The following is a 5,251-nucleotide window of genomic DNA, read 5'->3' as shown; positions in this document are numbered from 1 at the left end:
TTGCCCTTATCATTTCTTGAGTTCATATATCTTCAGATTGCCCATAAGATCATCCATAGTAAGAGTTTTTAAGTTCCTTGCCTTAGTGATAGCATCCACTTTTCTTTCTCGGGATTTAGGCAGAACCCCTAAAATCTTTCTCACCTATTTGTACAAAGGAATCACTTCTCCTAAATAGTGCAACTCGTTGGTGATTAAAGTGAATCTTGCATGCATCTCTTGGATAGTTTCTCCTTCTTTTATTATGAAGGTTTCATATTGAGTAGTCAGCATATCAACTTTTCAATCCTTCACATCAGGGGTACCTTCATGAGCAGTCTTCAAATAATACTAGATTTCTTTAGCATTTTCACATATAGAAATCCTATAGTATTCATCAGGCCCTATGCGATAAACTAGCAATTTCTTGGCCTTATAATTCTTCTTAATTTTTCTTCTATCTTCATCATCATACTCTCTCCTACTTTCAACAACCATTCTTGTTATATTTCCTTCCTTAACCTATTTTACTAGCACATAAGGACCATCAAGAATTATATCCATAAGCTCATTGTCCTCAGCCATAATAAAGTCAAACATCCTAGTTTTCCAGCACTCATAGTATTGCCCATTAATCTAGGTAGTCTAATGGTAGATTGCCCTTCTTCCAAATTGGGTGGAGTAGCCATTATAACCAATTCAGTTTAGGTGTTAACCTTTTAGAGTGCTTTGTCTCTGATACCAATTGATGAAACTAGGAGGTTGCACCACACAGTAAGGGACCAGGTCCCTCAAAATCAGTCACAGGCAATAAAACAGTAAATTCATCAGAAACATAAAACAGTGCAGAAAACTTAAAGAACACAAGATTCAACATGGAAACCTCCTTACTCAAGGAAGTAAAAATCATGGCTTTCCCTTACAAGTTCTTCAGAAGTTCACTATAATCAACCTATAAATTACAGACTCGAACTTGATCCTAACTCTAGGCTCCTCCTGTTTGTAGTAACTCTATTACAACCTCACCTTGACAACTCTGTCAAGACTCCCTCAACACTGATTAACTCTAACTAGTTTTAAGCTCAGGATACTCTACCTAAGCACTATCAAAGCAAAGAGAAAATATTACTCTTACAGCATGAGTAATTCAGTTATAGACTAATATTTGACTCAAGAAGAATTTTCTTCTTAAGCACATACTGAACTAAGAACTTATGCTGAAAATGGGTTTTGGATTTTTTTTTCTTAACACTTTGATTTTCAATCTTGCAAAAACTATTAATTAAGAAACATCTTTTATCTTTTCTAGTAGAGTAATGTTTACAGTTAAAATGCTATTAAACCAGGTGTCCTAAATAGTACAAGCAGCAGCTGTGCAGTTTGTTACACTAGATAATAAAAATATGCAGGCATGTGCCAGCTATACTTTAACCTTGAAAATTCAAGAATCTGATCTCTTGTTGTAAGCTTCTCATCATTAAAACAAGATATAGCAGATCATCTTTAGCATGTGTACTTAATTAGTATTACTCATTTTTTTCCTAAAAGATAATGTTTATGTTTCCAAGAGAAAATGTTACATGAATTTAAAAAAATATCATGATTTTTAAAGAAGTAAAAAAAAGGAAGTTGATAATGAAAGAGTACAATAGGCATTTTAAAGATTGATTAAGATAAAGGGGGGAGTTTGATTATTGTTCAAAGTTGGGGGGGAGGGAGGGGATTAAAGATCCATTGAAGTGGATCAAATGAATTTTGTATAATGAGTTAATGAGTATTGGGTCTAAAATATAAATCCTAAAAAATATACTAAAAATTACTTATATACACAACTTTACTTTCTTTTATTGCACAATATCCCATATCCTTAAACTATTACAAATATCTCACTTTTATAATTTCTCTCTCTATCTCATATACACAACTCTTCCTCCCCATGTTTTCCATCCTTAAAAGGTGTCTACAATCAAGGAGCCACATTCAAGCGGTTATCAATTTTGAATTTATAACCATATGTAGATCAAACTGCTCATCATCATCATTCAACTTACTGAAAATCTCCAGTAGCAATCTTTTTTAATTTTTGTTTTGGATGGTATCAAAGGTGTAAGATTTGAAGTGGTGGTACGTGAAATTCACCACTGATTATTGTCGAAATTAGACTATTTGATTTTTGATTTGTCCAACTTTAAATTAATTATCGCCATCTTACTAGGAAAAAACATCTTTCTCTAATCCTCCATTACCCATAATATGGTGATCGGTGGAAGTGCAAGTAAGTCTCACACGTCGACAAAGCCACCAGAGTTTATCCAGCTTGAACCATATGTGGAGGTGCGCGCATCGACCAATCTTAGATCACACATATGATTTGGCATCACCTTGAGATTTCAAGTCAATTTATGGTGGTTTTTTAATCATTACACTACGTTTTGAATAATAAATATCAAGATCCACGTTCTGTGATCTTATTTTTTGACGATACTTGAGTTCAAATTTGCTTTGTTTGATCTATTTTTGAGTCATAACATGGTTAAATTTATATTGTTGCTGATTTAAATTCTTTCTCTATTATTTTATTGGTTATGTCTGGATCCTTTGGCTATTTATAATTTGTATTTTTTTGTCGATTTACGCAATCTCATACATTCTTATATAAAAGTTTTTTATTATTATTTCAACATTATACATAACTTGGTTATCTCATTATTTATTTTATAGTTGGATTTGTTCCTAGAACGTTTGATAATGAGGACCCCAATTTCAGAAAAATAGATCGAAACATCGAAACGATCCCGCCAAGATGAAGAAGCCGAGGAAAGTTGCTCGTAAAAGCTCTAAAAAGATCATCGAAAATCTTCAAGTAAGATAAAAAGTGAAGAATCATCATGCCCGCATCTTTTAAAGATATAGTGATTTGTTGCTGAATTTGTATTTTTTATCAATTTGCGCAATATTGTACATTCTTATATAAGAGCATTCTATTATTATTTCAACCTTATACATAACTTAGTTATGTATAGGGTTAGAGACACCTTCTTATACAATAAATATGTTATATGTATGATTTGATTACTTAGTAAATTCATGTTGTTACTTTAAACTATGATACATAATGAGTCATGTATATATTTGTAGTTATGTCATTTTTTGGACGTTTTATTTCAACTCATATACATAAATCTGTTATGTATATGTATTGAAACAGACACTACTGGGCTGTTTAATTTCAAGCCATATACATTACAGAGTTATGTATATATTATGCATAAACGGTGTTGTACATAACACAATTATGTTTATGGCTCTGTTAGCCAAGATGAGATATGTGTATTTTCAGCCATATACATAGCAATTATTTGTATATGAAAGAATAGTAGGCTTGTATATGATGTGTTATCTGTATGTTTTCAAGTGTTGTATCATATTAGTATGTATATATAATGTTTGAAATAAGTATTTTGCAAACCCATATAAATAACTTTGTTATGTCTCTTTTTTATTTTTAATTATGTATGGATAAAGTTCACATCCTTATATTATTGTTGAATAATTTTTGTTTAACTCAAGTTACTTTACTATTCAGGGACTGTGGAGTGTTCGCAACTGACAATGCAGAGTATTTGAATTGAGATACGCTTCACTCCTTTAGAATTATGGAGTGGTCAAGAAAAAAAAAAGGTTATGATAGCGACAATAAAGATCCTCCAAGATCAAGACCAAATTATGATCCATCACTTGATGAATTAGCAATAGTTAGCATAGAATAGATTTAAAGATCCTCTATTCTAGAATAATTTTTTTGTGCAAATATTTTTATAAAATATTGGTGATGGTGTGTTTTGAAACTGAAAACTTAAAGACTTTGTGTTTTCTGTTGTACAAAGTGATCATAACATATTAACTTATTTTTTTTATTATCACATTCAATGATGCATGTTATGCTTTAGTGTGCCTGACATATACTAAGTTATGTACATGGGTGGATTATACATAGCGCTATTATGCATATATGTTGCATGGGATGTATGTATGCAAATCCATAACAGGTCTAACTCTGTTACGTACTTGTTCGTCAGGTTATGTATTCTACACATTATATACATAACAATGTTATGTATATGAAATTGACTAGACACTACTGGACATCACAAAGTTATGTATATGCTTAACCTAGACAATACCATATAACTTAGTAGGGTGGGTATAAATATTGAAAAACCGAACTACCGAACCAAATTAATTTGGATTTTTGATTTCGATTTTTTATTCGGCTTTGATTTTTTGTTTTTATAAATTTGATATTTCCGTCCGGTATTTGATTTTTGTGTTAAACATAATTTGGTATTCGGTTAAACCAAAATTTTAATATACTTCTATTTTTTAGTTATTTATTACACAGCCCAAATTTTAATATACTTCTATTATTTTAAGCCCATTAACATTTATTTAGCCTGGCCACTAACCAGCCCAAATATAGGCTACAACCCATACCCAAAATCCAAAATTCCAAATAGTAGGTATTTACTAATTAGGTATTACATTGCTTCAGCCTTCAGCAAAAAATGAAAGGGAAATACCAATATCGATAATCAATATACAGTGAAAAGCAGCGAACAATGGCGAAGGAAACAACAAAGTGCAAACATCGGACCAATGATGAACGGGAGCAGCGAACCAGATACTTTTTTATTTTTTTGTTCTTTTTCTTCTTCTTTTTGTTGTTTCTTCTTCTTACCATTCCCTTAACTAATGTGTAACTAAAGAACATAAATAACCTTGTACATTTTTTAGTAGAATAAAAGATACTTTCATTTCTGACTTTCTATTTTAATCGATGGTTCTGTACTTTTATTTTTGTAAAATAATATTTTTAGTGGTTTTTCAATTTTCTAATTGACTGATTTTATAAATTGTAAACTAATTTTTCACCTTTTTGTGGAATGAGCTCACTTCACAAAAGGTAAACACTGTTAATTTGGTTTTTTCTTTCAATTTTACATAGATGGCTGGTGAAAGTTGAGTTAGTGCGACAGGTTCAACTGATAGCGTACCCTATAATAGCAATGACAACTCAATTGACACTGCGGATCCAAAGAAAATGAAAGAAATAGAAAGTAGATCTACTGCTTGAGAATATTTTGTAAAGATCTTTGAAAATGGTAAACTAGGTTTAGCAAAGTGTTTGCATTGTCATCAAAATTATGATGCTAATTCAACTAAAAATGGAATAAGTGGACTGAGATAACATTTGGCTAAATACAAAATTTAT

General features: G+C 31.1%; 1 long non-coding RNA gene across 1 annotated transcript; it reads left to right on the top strand.

Moving 5' to 3' along the window:
- The first annotated feature begins 1,997 nt into the window (after positions 1-1,997).
- Positions 1,998-3,696, top strand: LOC107847225. The gene is made up of 4 exons (XR_001667362.2): positions 1,998-2,103; positions 2,195-2,313; positions 2,747-2,842; positions 3,566-3,696. It is a non-coding gene; the product is annotated as an uncharacterized LOC107847225 (long non-coding RNA).
- Positions 3,697-5,251: the final 1,555 nt, after the last annotated feature.

Source organism: Capsicum annuum, chromosome 11, assembly GCF_002878395.1.
Source record: "Capsicum annuum cultivar UCD-10X-F1 chromosome 11, UCD10Xv1.1, whole genome shotgun sequence".
Lineage (NCBI taxonomy): Eukaryota > Viridiplantae > Streptophyta > Magnoliopsida > Solanales > Solanaceae > Capsicum > Capsicum annuum.
The sequence above is the reverse complement of the archived record's forward strand: the minus strand, read 5'-3'. Positions and strand labels throughout refer to the sequence as shown.